General features: G+C 42.7%; 1 protein-coding gene across 5 annotated transcripts in view; it reads left to right on the top strand.

Moving 5' to 3' along the window:
* Positions 1 to 50: 50 nt before the first annotated feature.
* Positions 51 to 16,403, top strand: part of ZNF790 (zinc finger protein 790) — a 28,439-nt gene continuing 12,086 nt past the window's right edge. The window contains exons 1-2 of one of the 5 annotated variants that reach the window (XM_010347997.3): positions 51 to 316; positions 2,481 to 4,752. The gene's annotated coding sequence lies outside the window, so the exon portion shown is untranslated. Of the gene's footprint in view, positions 327 to 2,480; positions 4,753 to 12,606; positions 16,016 to 16,403 lie in introns of those variants that run through there. The other 4 variants (XM_074386469.1, XM_074386468.1, XM_003937410.4 and 1 more) reach the window with 4 other exon arrangements.

Below are 16,403 nucleotides of genomic sequence, written 5' to 3'. Positions count from 1 at the left end.
GGAGACAAGCTGGGCCGCAGGGTCTCCTGGGAAACGTAGTCCAAGCCTCGCCGGGGACTGGATGAGTCCCGCCAAAGTGGGCTGAGTCCCCTGGGTCCTGAGGCGGGAGTCTGGCCGCAGTGACCAAACTAACTGTTCCCCGGAGGCTGCTCGGAATTCCGCTTAACGTTGGAAGCACGCAGACGCTCTTGAGGCGGGCAGCTGTGGAGGGTATGGAGGACCCGGGAGAGCGCGCCCCAATGTGGGACCTGAGCGTCTGAGACCGAACCAGGAGTAGGAGTCTGAAGGGGACAAATCCGCGATCCCAGCCATGCATGTGAGACTGGGTAAAGGAGTGTATGTGAGACCGCAGTGGGACTCCTTGTGCTGCTGGGATGAGGAGTGTCTGGGTAGTTGAGTGAAAGAAACCGAGTGCGGGTAAGATAGGATTGTGTATGAGAGAGAGGTGAGGTCAAGGTGTGTGCAGCTTTGGGGATGGAGAGGTCATATTGAGTGTGTGCAGGTGAGAGGCAACATCGTGTACGAATCTGTGTATAAGTGTGTGTAATCAGCTAAATCTGTGTATAAGTGTGTGTAATCACCTGCATTGGTAGCTGATACTGTGACTGTGGAGGAATCTGAATCTCCAAGTCCCATTTTCTCTTTGTCTTCCTGGAGCATCAGTTTTAAAGGGGGGAAGCTACATAACTGATACAATAACATAGCATTTTTATGTAAACGTTTAACATTCAGACATTTCTTCTGAACTAGAATACAAAATCAGTTATGAGTACTCAAAGTAGTTTTAAAAAGAAACCCGTCATAATAGATGCATATGGGGAAGATAAATAGTGAAAGGGAAACTTCTTTTTCACTATAATCTTGTTTAAATTTTTTTAAATCAACGTGATGATTCATTTGAATACAAATATAAAATTAAGCTGACAGAAAGGGGAGCTAGCAGGAAATGAATAATTTTTTTTTTTTTTTTTTTTTTTTGAGACGGAGTTTCGCTCTTGTTACCCAGGCTGGAGTGCAATGGCGCAATCTCAGCTCACCGCAACCTCCGCCTCCTGGGTTCAGGCAATTCTCCTGCCTCAGCCTCCTGAGTAGCTGGGATTACAGGCACGTGCCACCATGCCCAGCTAATTTTTTGTATTTTTAGTAGAGACAGGGTTTCACCATGTTGACCGGGATGGTCTCGATCTCTTGACCTCGTGATACACCCGCCTCGGCCTCCCAAAGTGCTGGGATTACAGGCTTGAGCCACCGCGCCCGGCCTGAATAATTTTTTAAACTAAAAACTTTCAGAAGTGGTAGAGGTTGCTGAAGTATGATGGCAGGAAGTATATGACAACAGGAAATGCTGATGTAAAATATAACCCTGAAGCTTTTAACAATGGCGGAAAAGGCCAGTCACGGTGGTTCATGCCTGTGATCCCAGCACTTTGGAAGGCTGAGGCCAGGGGTTCACTTGAGCCAGGAGTTTGAAACCAGCCTGAACTGCATACTCTCTAACCCTCCCCGCAAAAAAACCCTGTAAGCCCAGCACTTTGGGAGCCCGAGGTGGGTAGATCAAGACCATCCTAGCCAACATGGCAAAACTCCACCTCTACTAAAAATACAAAATTAACCGGTGTCATGGTATGTGCCTGTAATCCCAGCTACTTGGGAGGCTGAGGCAGGAGAATCACTTGAACCCAAGGGGTGGAGGTTGCAGTGAGCTGAGATCACACCACTGCACTCCAGCCTGGGTGGCAGAGCCAGACCCTGTATCAAAAAAGAAAAAAAAAAAAAGAAAAAGAAATTATCCCAAAGAATGAGCATTTGTTCTTGAGATACCAACATTTGTGTGGCATTTTACTGAACTTACACATTTTATGCACTTCGAGTATTTTGTTTCACAATTTAAAAAAAGAAAAAACTATTTTAATTACCTGATAAATTTGAAAGTACTGAAAAAAATTTCAGAACCCACAGTTCTGAAGACAGAGACAGAGATTGGAGTTATGCAGCCATAAGCCAAGGGACACCTGGAGCCATCAGAAGCTGGAAGAGGCAAGCAAGGATTCTCCCCTAGGGCTTTCAGGAAAAATACAGCCCTGCTGATATCTGGATTTTGGCCTTCTGGCCTCTAGATCTGTAAGAAAATAAAATTCTTACATAATTTGGTTGTTTTAAGCCACCAAGTTTGTGGTAATTTGTTATGACAGCCCTAGGGAAGGAATACACAAGTAGCCCCCTAAAGATTCTAACTTAAAGGACAGGTTTATTTCTCACTCACCTAAGAGTTTTCAGTTTAGTGGGACACTTTAACTCCATTTACCTCCATCCTCATTTTTCCTTTATTTTTGTTATATAATTCTGCATACATTCAAAACCCCAGAGGGCAATATATTACTTTGTGCAGTCAATATTCATTTATATTAATTCACATATTTACTCTTTCTATCGCTATTCCTTCCCTACTAAATTTCTTTCTTTTCCTTTTTTGGAAACAGGGACTTTGCTACCTAGATGGAGTACAGTGGCATGATCATGGTTCACCGCAGCTGCGACCTCCCAGGCTCAAGAGAGCCTCCCACCTCAACCTCCTCAGTAGCTGGGACCACAGATGTGTGCCACCACACCTGACTAATTTTTGATTTTCTGTTGAGATGAGGTTTTGCTATATTGCCCAGGCTGGTCTTGAACTCCTGGATGCAAAGGAACCTCCACCTAGGCCTCCCAAAGTGCTGGGATTACTGCTCTGAGCCTCTGTGCCCACCCTACCTTTCTTTTTGTTTCATCTGAGATCTTGCTCTTGAAAAATTCCAGTTAGTATTTCTTTTACTGGCGTGCTGATGGCAATGGAGTCTCATGGTCTGTCTGAAATGTCTTTTTTTTCCTTTCTTTTTTGAAGGAGATTTTTGCTAACTATAGAATTCTAGGTTATTTTTTTTTTTTTCCTCAGAGTTTTGGTGAACTTCTTGAACCTATGGTTGCTTTGTTTAATCAGTTTGGGGAAATCCCTTACCATATCTCTTCAAATATGATTCTTCTCCATGCTCTCTCTCTTTTTCTTTTGGGACTTCAATTATACATACCAGGTTGCCTAAGGAGGGGTGAACCAGCCCAGGTCAGAAATGGAGCATATCAAAACTCCCATGCTGATCAATAGTGGGATCACGCCTGTGAATAGTCACTACACCCCAGGCTGGGCAACGTAGCAAGAGCCCGTCTCTTAAAAAAAAAACCAAAAACCAAAACAAACAGAAAGTACTTCTAGAACTTAAAAAAATTAGTATTATCCTAATCAAGACAGAAAATTTCTACAATTTGATTGTATTTATATATATTTCAAAGAGAGACTGAAACTATTAAAGAGTCAAGATATTAACCTGAAGGTGAGCTGGGGCTGGTTATCAGAAATGATCACACAGGCTGGGTGCAATGACTCCTGCCTGTGATCCCAGCATTTTGTGAGGCCTAGGTAGGAGGACTATTTGAGCCCAGGAGTTCGAGACCAGCCTGGGCAACATGGTGAGATCCCATCTCTACAAAAATTAGCTGGGTGTGATGCCACACACCTGTAGTCCCAGCTATTCTGGAGGCTGAGACGGGAGGATCACTTCAGCCAGGAAGGTGAAGGTTGCAGCGAGCCTAGACTGTGCCACTGCACTCCAGCCTGGGTGGCAGAGCCAGACCCTGTATCAAAAAAGAAAAAAAAGAAAGAAAAAGAAATTATCCCATAGAATGAGCATTTGTTCTCGAGATACCAACATTTGTGTGGCGTTTTACTGAACTTACACATTTTATGCACTTCGAGTATTTTGTTTCACAATTTAAAAAAAGAAAAAACTATTTTGATTACCTGATAAATTTGAAAGTACTGAAAAAAATTACTCCTCTCTCAGGAAGTTTAGATGTAGATCTAAATAATGTATATCTAAAAGAGAAGCAAATGAAAAAAGCTAGCAAGTGTGTACTTCAGCCAAAAGAATGGAATGAATAGAATTTACAAAACAATGCTAATGTGACTATAAACATTAATTGAAAACAAACACTTTAAGGACGATTGGAGGATGGGAATAAAGTATTAGGAAGAGTTCTCATGGATTCCTCGGCAGGGGACCCCTGTAGGGCTGGGCATGTAATTGGGTCCCTTGGACCATTTCCCTTACGTTCTACCCCAGGCTGGTTCTTGTGGGATAAGAGGTATCCACCCAGCCGTACCGAGGCTCAGGCAGAGACGGGGCAGACTCGTCATTCTCTTGGCACAGTCTTGTAGGACTTTCCCGCAACGCCACTTGGGTCAGAGGCCCACACCGTGAACTGCTGAAAACAATCGCACCATCCCGGCGGGGCATTTCGACAGCGTTCCAGGTTCTGGACTACATTTCCCAGGGGCCGTCGGGGCCAACGCTACTTCCAGCCTAAGATGGCCTGGGCTTACTGTCCTATCCCCAGGGCTGGGAGCAGGTTTGCAGAGGTAGGGCAGCCTACAGGCCTCCGCTGAAGCGTGCTAAACGCGGCCTGGAATGCTCGGAAGCTCTCTATAGCAAATGTGAGCGGTGTGTGGGCGATGGTCTTTGCCTAGCCAGGTGATGGGGCTCAAGTTCAGGGCCGGTTAATGGAGACCAGGATATCTCGGACTGTTAAAGGCGGCCCAGGCTCCGGACTACATTTCCCAGAGTGCACCGTTTCCAGGGCAACTTCCTGTCAGCGCTCTGCCCCTTTCGCGACGATAGGGAAATAGGGGAACCTTTCACCATCAAGGGACGGCAGGACTGGGTGAGTGACTCTCAGACACTGAAGCCGAATGACTCCGGAGGGCCCGAGGCCGGGGCTGAGGGGAGTGAGGGGCTAACGTCTTTGGAGTCGGTGGCTTTGCCTGCGAGGGAGCGTCGGGGCGAGCGATCGCAGTGGGAGCCGTCGGGGCGTGAGTGAAAGTGATGCAGGAGCGGGGCGTGAGGGTGACCGCAAGGGGAGCTTCTGGGGTGTGCGTGTGTGTGTGTGTGTGTGTGTGTACGCGTGTACGCGCACGCGATGGTGACGGGCGCTGTGTGTGACCATAATGGACTATTTAAATATGACTGTATGTACTTGATTATGACTGCATCTCACGTTGTGCGTGACCACCTGCGTAAAGGTGGTGATAGCCTCCGCTATGGGTCCGAAAACAAAGAATTGAGCGTTGCGTTGAGTGACAGGCATAGTCCTTAGTGAATGTATGGGGAGCAGTTTCTGTACTGGCTGGTAGCTGGATTCGAGTGGGCAATCTAGAAGGAGGGGAGAAGAATGGGAGACAGTGTAGACAACATATTTCAATAGTTTCTCTGTAAATTAGGACAGAGAAATGTAGCAGCAGGTGGGGGTAGAGGGCTGAGGAATAGCAACCAATCAACATGCTGTTGGGAATGAGCCGTGAGAGAGGGGAAAAGTCCAGCCAAGAGTAAGTAAACCAGGCTCATCTGTGTGGATGTGGTTAAAATGCAAGAATTTTTTTTTTTAAGGGTAATAGTGCTGCAGAGAGCAAACCATGAGCTTAAGATTTCAGAGACAGAGGGAAAATAGTCTGTGTTTGGTAGAGATCAACAAAAGTGAGATGTGGTGAGTTTATATGTAATCTCATGGCACGAAATTCAAAACTAGAGTTTGTGGAGGACGAGAGGAAGAAAGATCTGAAGGTAATAAACAACAAGGAGGCCAACCATTTGTTCCATTTTCAGGCCTACTGGTAAGAGACTGTAGCCGGGGAAATGTTGAGAGGGCTGCAGAGTCCTCTGGATAGAGTCTGGTTTCTGTTAGACTCCGAACGTGAAGGGCGCGTTCAAGGAAGTGGTTGACGATAAAAGAGGAGTTGGTTAATGAATTATGAATTCCATTATGAGGGCATACAGGAAGAGTGTTGAGACTTGGGGAAGAATGAGAAAAGGGCACAAATGGGACTTGATGGAGTACAGTGTCTGAAAACAGGCAGTTGACTAGAAGTTCTGGGGCTTCTTACGGTAGATAAATGTAAATGCAAGGTTGGAATGACACTTATTCTGGTTAGATTCAAGTCAGTTTTGGAGAGATAGCATTGGGATAATGAAAGATGATTTCTTGAGTGTGAGAAAGAGCCTTACCCATTCAAACCCAAAAAATGGACTCAGAGACCCAGAGAACAGCAAAAATGAGACTTTTAATGATGGTCTTGCAAGATCGTGTGTCTGATAGGCAGGCACACACAGCACAATTTCAACAAGCAATTTATCCCCTATGACATAAATAAAACTCAGCCTATGAGAATCCAGGGGAGTGCACAGGTTCCTCCCCTGATTTTTCATAGGCTGAGTACTATGGGGTCAGTCTTCCCTGACGTCACCTATTGATTGTTGGGTAGGATCTTCAGGTGTTTTTTTTTTAGGGTTGTCTTGCTGCATTTTGTTGCAGTCCACAATGCATTGCAATCCTAGTTAGCTCAGGGGCTTGTTAAGAATTTGACTTATGACCTAAGTAGCTGGGCAGGCTGATAAGAACAGACAAAATGAGCTATTTTTCAGGCTAGCAAAATTTCATCTTATGCTAAACTTCTTTGGCTTGGGTGAAGGCAAGTAAGGTGAGAAAAGGCCAGGAAGTGGGAGGCTGACAAGCAGGCATCAGCTATCCAAGCAGGTGCCTAGTTTACCCTGTTTCTTCTGTAGTTGGCTTACTCAAGCTGATTCAAGGCACTTTGTCTTGGAAATGGACCACTGTATACATTATTTCCTTCATCGAGTATCTCTCAAAAAGAGGGAAGCTTAAGATAGAAGCCATAAAGGTGGTCGAGATAGGCAGAATGATGGCCCTGCAACAAATACTCACTTCCTAATCCCTGGAACCTGTGACTATGTTACCCTTATATGGCAAAAGGGACTTTGCAAAGGGGATTAAGTTTAAGAACCTTGAAATGGGAGCGATTATCTTGTTGGACCCAATATAATGACATGGGTCCTTAAAGTCAGTGAACCTTTCCTGGCTGAGTTTAAAGTCAGAGGGAGGTGTGACCATAGAATAATGGTAAGAGAGATGCCACCTTGCTGGCTAGATAGAGGAAGTGGGCCTTGAGCCAAAGAATGTTGGTTTCTCTAGAAGCTGGGAAACAGAAGAAAATGAATTCTCCCCTGGAGCTTCCAGAAAGCAACACAGCTCTACCAACACCCTGATTTTAACCTAGTAAGACCCAACTTGGGTAATAGATTTGTGTTATCAAGATACTATCCAGTGGTGTAGTATCTTGGCCTCAGTGTTGTGGAGGAGTCTTGATCCTTGTGACATAAGGAGACCTCAACATAATCTATTGATTATGTTGAAGACTTCCAGTAAAGTACATAGGTCCCCTCTTCACTGATAATATAATTTACAGTTTTGCTATATTGTGTTACTTTTGGAACTTAATGAACTTTAATTTATGATCTAATATATGGTCATTCTGTAGTCACTTTTTGTCTTGCACTTGATTTGTCTTGGATTGAGAGAGGTGTATTAAAATTCTCTATTAATGAAATTTTATTTCTTATATAACCTGTAACTTTTGCTTTATGAAAGTTGTTGCTTTATTAGTTGATATACAGATATTAATGATTGTTATGTATTTATTATGGGTTGCAGACTTTAGCATGCTCAAGATCATGGTCTCTGATTTTTTTGTTGGCATTTTCCTTGTAATACGGTGTATTTCTCCCTAATTAAACTTTTTATTGAAGTTTATCATATATACAGACAAGTGTATACATGATAATAAAATCAAACAAAGAGGCTGGGCGTGATGGCTCACGCCTGTAATCCCAGCATTTGGGGAGTCCAAGGCAGATGGATCGCCTGAGGTTAGGAGTTTGACCAGCCTGCTGACATGATGAAAACCCGTATCTATTAAAAATACAAAAATTCACTGGGCATGGTGGCAGGCACCTGTAATCCCCCCAGCTACTTAGGAGGCTGAAGCAGGAGAATTGCCTGAACCCAGGAGGCAGAGGTGTCAGTGAGCCGAGATCGTGCTACTACACTCCAGCCTGGGTGATGGAGGGAGAGTCTGTCTCAAAAACAACCAAACAAACAAACAATACAATCAAAACTATACAGCTTAAGTGAATTACTACAGAGGGAACACCCATGTAATAAGCACCCAGACCAAAAAATAAAATATTACCTGTACCCTAGAAGTTCCTGGTTCTGTTTAGTCAGTAGCTCTAAGTAACCACCATACATCAATTTTGTCTGTTTTTGAACTTATATATATGCAGAATTATATAATGTATACTCTTTTATGTTGATTTCTTTTTTTTTTTTTTTTTTTTTTTGAGACGGAGTTTCACTCTTGTTACCCAGGCTGGAGTGCAATGGCGTGATCTCGGCTCACCGCAACCTCCGCCTCCTGGGCTCGGGCAATTCTCCTGCCTCAGCCTCCTGAGTAGCTGGGATTACAGGCACATACCACCATGCCCAGCTAATTTTTTGTATTTTTAGTAGAGACGGGGTTTCACTATGTTGACCAGGATGGTCTTGATCTCTTGACCTCGTGATCCACCCGCCTCAGCCTCCCAAAGTGCTGGGATTACAGGCTTGAGCCACCGCGCCCGGCGCTATGTTGGCTTCTTTTGTTCAACGTTACGTTTGTGAGAGCCATCTATATTGTGTTTTGTTTTCTTTTTTTGGAGATGGAGTCTTGCTCTGGTTCTGTTGCCTGGCTGGAGTGCAGTGATCTCAGCTCACTGCAACCTCTACCTTCTAGGTTCAAGTAATTCTCCTGCCTCAGCCTCCTGAGTAGCGGGGACTACAGGCACATGCCGCCACACTTAGCTAGTTTTTTGTATTTTTAGTAGAGACGGGGTTTCACCATGTTGCCCAGGTTGGTCTCGAACTCCTGAGCTCAGGCAATTCTCCCACCTTGGCCTCCAAAAGTGCTGGATTACAGGCTTGAGTCACCACGCCGGGTCCACTCACTGTCTTCTGATGAACAGAAATTGCTTTTTTTTTTTTTTTTTTTTTTGAGACGGAGTTTCGCTATTGTTACCCAGGCTGGAGTGCAATGGCACAATCTTGGCTCACCACAACCTCTGCCTCCTGGGTTCAAGCAATTCTCCTGCCTCAGCCTCCCGAGTAGCTGGGACTACAGGCGTGCACCACCATGCCCGGCTAATTTTTGTATTTTTTTTAGTAGAGACGGGGTTTCACCTTGCTGACCAAGATGGTCTCGATCTCTTGACCTCGCGATCCACCCGCCTCGGCCTCCCAAAGTGCTGGGATTATAGACGTGAGCCACCGCGCCTGGCCCCAGAAATTGCTTTTTAAAATAAGTCTGATCATTATCATTTTTCTCTTATGGTTTGTACTCTGTATCCTATTCAAATCTTTGCTATCCCAAAGATATAAGATATTCTGTATTTTCAGCTAAATTTATCTGTCACACATAGGTATATAAACCTGGAATTGATTTTTGTGTATGTCATGAGAGGAAATCATGATTTGTTTTCCTCCTATAAATTCACTTGACCTAGCACCCTTTATTGAAAGACCATCCTTTCTACCAGGCTATTTATTTGCTCTGAAATCCACCTTACCTGATATCATAGCTACCTGAGCATTATTTTGATTGTGATTTGCATGGTATATCACTTGCTATCCTTTCACTTTTAAGCTTCCTATACCACTATATTGGGGTGAAACTGACACCTTGAAAATTATCAGCCTTTCATCCCATGAATGTGATAAATTCTTTTATTTGTTTAGATCTTCCTTAATTACTTGTAATAATTATGTAAAGATTATTTGTATCTTGTAATAAATAATGTAAATCTGTTTGTAGGAATTTGAATTTTTGCTGCTAAGTGCTGTCATTTTAAATTTAAATGTAAATTTCCCACTTTTTGCTTGTATGTTGGAATTTAGTTGACATTTTGCCCTGACTTTTCATTGGTATTCAATTCTTTTTTTTTTTTTTTTTTTTGGCAAGGTCTCATTCTTTTACTTAGGCTGGTATCAAACTCCTGGCCTCTAGCCATCCTCCTGCCCTGGCTGTACTCTTCAACTTTTCTAAATTTCTTCCCCTTGATTTTCAGCTTTAAATGACACCCTTTATCTCTCAGTTATCACAAACAGGGCAATTTGTGAGCTAGTCTATTGTCTCCTCTCTAACCTTCATTTCTATATTAGTTATCTATTGCTGTAAAGCATATTACCCTAAAATCGCAATAAATATTTATCTTAACACAATTTTTTGTGGATCAGGAGTTCAGGAGTGGCTTACCTGAGAAGTTTTGGCTTGGGGTCTCTTGAAGTTGCAGTCACACTCTTGGCCAGGGCTACTGTCATTTGAAGGCATAACTGGGACTAGAGGATCACCTTCCAACATGGGTCTCACGTGGCTGTTGGCAATAGACCTCAGGTTCTCACCATGTAGACCTCTCCATGGGGCTTCTCAAATGTCCTTATGACATTTCATCTGGCTTTCTCCAGAGCAAAAGGATAGCAAGAGTGCATAAGGTGGAAGCCACGGTGTCTTTTATGATCTATCTCATATGCTATCATTTCCTCAGTATCTTATTGGTACACAAGTTAATCCTATTCAGTGTAGGAGGCAGCTAGCTACACAGTGTTGTGAATACCACATACTGGGTACCTTTGGGGTCATCCAGGATGCTAGCTACCATAAATCCACTCTTACTATTTTATTTAGATTTTCATTTAAATATGTTCAACATCACTACTATTCTTTTGCTGAAACTTTCACTATTGTCTTTTTTTGTGGCTGGAGTATGTCTTCTAGTAGTTTCTTCTGAAAGAGCTCATGTCAACAGTATTTCCTAAATTGCATCGTAAAACTCCTTATATACCTTATACTCGAAAGACAGCTTGGCTGGATATAAAAATGTTTTGACTCCCTCATTTTTTTTTTTTCACAAGTATATTGGAAAATTTACCCCACTGTTTGGGGTACTGAATTTAGCAGTGGAGAAGTCTGATGACAACTGAATTTCCTTTTTCTTATAGAAGACTTGATATTTTTATCTGGATTTCCCCATGAGTTTTAGTCTAATATTTTATTAGGTAATGTTTTAGTATTATTTTCGGTCATTTTCACCTGTAATATGGTTTCCCTTTTCATCATGTTTATTTACACTTTATTTTGGAAATTCTTCTTGAATATTAAAACTATAGTTTTAGATATACAGCTAAAACCATAGTTTTAGATATATCCTCTTAATTTGGATTTCATCTTTAGGGGCTCTGCTTTTTGCATATTGGATCTCTGTTTTCATTTTCATTTCTTCGAATAATTTTCATCTTTTTCTATGTTAAATTTTGTTCTGTTCATTAATTTCTGTATTATTTGTTCCATAGTATACTTTCTGTGGTATTTGTCAGATCTGATGTACCTTGTAGTTGATTTATTTATTTATTTATTAGAGACAGGGTGTCACTGTGTTGCCCAGGCCAGCCTCAACCTTGAACTCCTGGGCTGAAGCAGTACTCCAGACTCAGTCTCCCAAGTAGCTGGGACTACAGGCAAATGCCACTGCACCTAGCTAGTTTATCCTTCATTTCTAATGTGATTTTGCCTATTTTCTCTTTCAGTCTTGAAATCTGCTAACTCCCATCTATGGTCTCTCTATTACTTTCTCCTCGTTCCTGAGATCATATATTTTTGCTTGTGGTCTTGGTTTAGAGCTGCAATTGCATCATACTTTTTAAAAATTCCGATTAAAATGTTGGGTAATAATTTTCATCTTCTCTGATTTTTTTTTTAGTGGGTTTTTTTGTATTGGGGGGGTTTGACAAACTTTCAAAACTTTTCTCTAACTATCATTGGCATGTTATATCTAATTTATATTTTGGGGTAGGGATATAATAGATTTTCCTAGAATAGCTATATCTGATATTTTCCTGTGAAAAAGATGAATGGGACAAGCCTAGTTTTTTTTTTTTTTTTGAGACGGAGTTTCACTCTTGTTACCCAGGCTGGAGTGCAATGGCGCGATCTCGGCTCACCGCAACCTCTGCCTCCCGGGTTCAGGTAATTCTCCTGCCTCAGCCTCCTGAGTAGCTGGGATTACAGGCACATGCCACCATGCCCAGCTAATTTTTTGTATTTTTAGTAGAGACGGGGTTTCACCATGTTGACCGGGATGGTCTCGGTCTCTCGACCTCGTGATCCACCCGCCTCGGCCTCCCAAAGTGCTGGGATTACAAGCTTGAGCCACCGCGCCCGGCCAAGTCTAGTTTTTAAGGTTCTTTTTGCTCGAGTTCCTTCCTCTGTTATCCCAGTAGAAGACAATTTTTTAAAAATTTGGCTCCCTTTGAGTAGCCGGGCCTTCTTTGCCATTAAGAAGCTCAACTAGTTCAGGAGGACTCCTATTATCAGCTCTGAGTTCACCCAGTATCTTTTGTTATAATTAAGGAATACAGGCCGGGCGCGGTGGCTCAAGCCTGTAATCCCAGCACTTTGGGAGGCCGAGGCGGGTGGATCACGAGGTCGAGAGATCGAGACCAACCCGGTCAACATGGTGAAACCCCATCTCTACTAAAAATACAAAAAATAAGCTGGGCATGGTGGCGTGTGCCTGTAATCCCAGCTACTCAGGAGGCTGAGGCAGGAGAATTGCCTGAACCCAGGAGGCGGAGGTTGCGGTGAGCCGAGATCGTGCCATTGCACTCCAGCCTGGGTAACAAGAGCGAAACTCCGTCTCAAAAAAAAAAAAAAAAAAAGGAATACAGCCAAATCCCTAGCCCACTTTATGAAGCCAGTATTACCCAGATACTGAAACCAGACAAAGTATATCTCAGAAGAATATGGGTGTAAAAATCCTCAACAAAGTACTAGCAAACCAAATCCAGTAACACCTAAAATAAATAATGTATTTCATAACATCTAAAATAAATTATATAACATGACTGGGTGGGATTTATCCCAAGAGCAAGGTTGGCTCACCATCAAAAGTCAGTTAATGTAATACATCATATCAATAGAAAAAAAAACAAAAATCACACAGTCATCTTAATAGATATAGGTAAGGCATTTGACAAAAGCCAATATCCTTTTATGATTTTTTAAAACACACACATACTCCACAAACTAGGAATAAAGAGTAATTTCCTCAATCTGATATCTAGGAGAAACTCATAGCCAACATCATACTTAATGGAAAAAGACTGGATGTTTTCCCTCTAAGATCAGGGACCAGACAAGGATCCCTACTTCTGTTTAACATTGGTAATGTTGGGCAATTGGGCAAGTAAAAGAAATAAAATACACTGGAGAAAATATTGAAATAGAAGAAAGAACATCTCTATTTGCAGATAACATGATCTTCTATGTATAAAATAAAACTTATACTCTGGAAACTACAAAATAGATATTCAAACAAAAACTTTTACATGAATGTTCATAGCAGCATTTTAAAAATAATCGTCAAAAGGTGGAAACAACCCAAATGCCCATTAACAGAAGAATGGGTAAACAAACTATAGTCTATTCATCAGCAGAAATATTATTCAGGCATAGCAAGGAATGAAGTACTGATACATGCTACAATTTGGATAAACCTTGAAACTTGATGCTAAATGAAAGAAGCCAGTAGCAGGTCCACATATGTTATTCCATTCATATGGAAGTCCAGAACAGGGAAATCTGTAGAGAAGAGACAGAAAGTAGATTCGTCATTATTTAAGGCTAAGCATGGGGCAAGTGTGGCAGTGGGGAGGCCAGGGGATAGAGTTTCTTCTTGAAGTGATGAAAATATTCTAACATTGACTTGTGGTGGCATGTATTTGTGAATATACTAAGAGCCATTGAACTGTTCACTGTAAATGGCTTAACTGTATGGTATGTTAATTACATCTCAACAAAGCTGTTTTAACAAAAAGAACACAGCCAATATGTTTTGCCACCTTGAATCCCTCTGATATCTTCAGGCAGCCTTTTGCTACCTCCTTTTCACATCATTCCTGCTCACAGAAACTTTCATTCAGGATATGGTCTACTCCCCAGGGGACTGGACATTTCTTTTTTTTTTTTTTGAGACGGAGTTTCGCTCTGGTTACCCAGGCTGGAGTGCAATGGCGCGATCTCGGCTCACTGCAACCTCCGCCTCCTGGGTTCAGGCAATTCTCCTGCCTCAGCCTCCTGAGTAACTGGGATCACAGGCACATGCCACCATGCCCAGCTAATTTTCTGTACTTTTACTATAGACAGGGTTTCACCATGCTGACCAGGATGGTCTCGATCTCCCGACCTCGCGATCCACCCGCCTCGGCCTCCCAAAGTGCTGGAATCACAGGTGTGAGCCACCGCGCCAGGCCGGGACTGGACATTTCTCATGTTTTTTTTCTTTGTAGCATCACTGGGACTTCCACACATATTCTGTTCTTTCATTTGCTCTTGGCCACATCTCCAAATAATTTGGAGTTTGTTCATTTTCTCAGTTTCCTAGTGGTTGGGATTTACTTTTATTTTCTTGTTTCTGTCTACTAGGTTTCCAGGAGGAGGAATATCAGGATTAGATATAGTTCTTGGCTGGATATGGTGGCCTACACCTGTAATTCCAGCACTTTGGGAGGCCAAGGTGGGAGAGTATTTCTGGAGGGCAGGAGTTTGAGACCAACCTAGGTAACATAGCAAGACCCTGTCTCTACAAAAATAAATTAAATTAGCCAGGCACAGTGGTGCATGCCTGTAGTCCCACCTATTCAGCAGGCTGAGGTGGAAGGATTGCTTGAGCCTAGCAGTTTGAGGCAACAGTGAACTGTGATTGCACCACTGTACTCCAGGATGAGTGACAGTTCAAGACCCTGTCTCTAAAAATTTTCGTTAATTATTTAAATGAACTAGTTTTTTTTTTTTCCTTAAAACTGTGTAATAGTCACTCTCAAATTCTTTATGCTCTCAAACACAAAATATGTTTTAGTCCACAGTTTATTCTCCAACCCTTCACTCTTCTTGGAAAAGTGCTTCAAGTCTTCTATGCCACTGAAACTCTCTGTCTCCTAGGACCAATTCATACTACATGCTTTGCATGGAGTTTTAATGAACCCCTCAGATTGTGTGTATCAGTCTTCCCTCTACCCTCTCACACCAATTTTGTTGTATCTCTAATTAGAAACAGTTTTAAACCTTACTTTAAAAATGCAGAATGCTTTCTTATTACTTATGAAATAAGTCCCAAACTCCATAGCCTATTTTTTAGGGCTTTTCCTAACAGGATCCCTGCTTTATACATCCCCATCTGCCACTAGTCTTTCCTCTCACTCTGTTCCTTGAATGCACAAAGATTATCTTTGCTTGATTGGCACATGTTGTTTCCTCTGCTAGGAGATTCCCCTCCCCTTGCCCTGTCTTCTCTAGTGAGGCCCTGTGGAGGAAAAGTCAAATATTAAATTTGTACTCAATTGAACATGGACCACAAACAGTGGTCACCAAGTCCCGGAACAGGTCGTGTGAGCCCCTTGAAGCATTCATGCAGCGCTGTTTTGGAGAAATCTCTGTTTCAATCTATTCTTTTTTTTTTTTTTTTTTTGAGACGGAGTTTCGCTCTTGTTACCCAGGCTGGAGTGCAATGGCACGATCTCGGCTCACCGCAACCTCCGCCTCCTGGGCTCAGGCAATTCCCCTGCCTCAGCCTCCTGAGTAGCTGGGATTACAGGCACGTGCCACCATGCCCAGCTAATTTTTTGTATTTTTGGTAGAGACGGGGTTTCACCATGTTGACCAGGATGGTCTCGATCTCTCGACCTCGTGATCCACCCGCCTCAGCCTCCCAAAGTGCTGGGATTACAGGCTTGAGCCACCGCGCCCAGCCTCAATCTATTCTTATACGTTAGTTATTGAAAAGCAATAGACGATTGCGAAACAGGTTGACCTTTTTGTGTTCATTGAGCCCATTCGGGAAGGGTCCAAACAACTTGTTAGAGAAAGAGCTAAGGTCCCAGACAGTGCCGAAGCATCATGAGACCTCTCCGCGTCTGGGCATGGATGGGTGGCCAACTCTGGAGCCCAAGCTCTTGCTTCCTGGTCTGGTGGTGAATCCTCTATAGTCTGGTGAGTCCCTTCTCCCCTTCCCACTGCAATGTGCTTATTATATCATTTGCTTATTATATCTGCATGGCCATTTATGTGGGATAAATGTTGTTTACCCTTAAAGGTATTATGTATGTGTCTTTTCTTCTCCCCTTGTGTGTTTCCCACATGAAACAGCCCCTCAAGGGTCAACTGAAGTACCGTCTCTTATAGGAAATTTTCTCTTACAAACTAGTTTTGGTTTGGGCTCTTTAGAACTAGTTGGTTCCTTTTATAACCATGATCACCTTTATTTCCTACAGTACTGTAATTGTTCTTTACTTTTCTGACTGTGAATTCCTTGACAGTAGGTCTAATTCCCCTGTGCTAAGCACAAAGCTAGATTCAGAGAGGCGTGTGTGTGTGTGTG

Source organism: Saimiri boliviensis, chromosome 14, assembly GCF_048565385.1.
Source record: "Saimiri boliviensis isolate mSaiBol1 chromosome 14, mSaiBol1.pri, whole genome shotgun sequence".
Classification (NCBI taxonomy): domain Eukaryota; kingdom Metazoa; phylum Chordata; class Mammalia; order Primates; family Cebidae; genus Saimiri; species Saimiri boliviensis.
The sequence above is the reverse complement of the archived record's forward strand: the minus strand, read 5'-3'. Positions and strand labels throughout refer to the sequence as shown.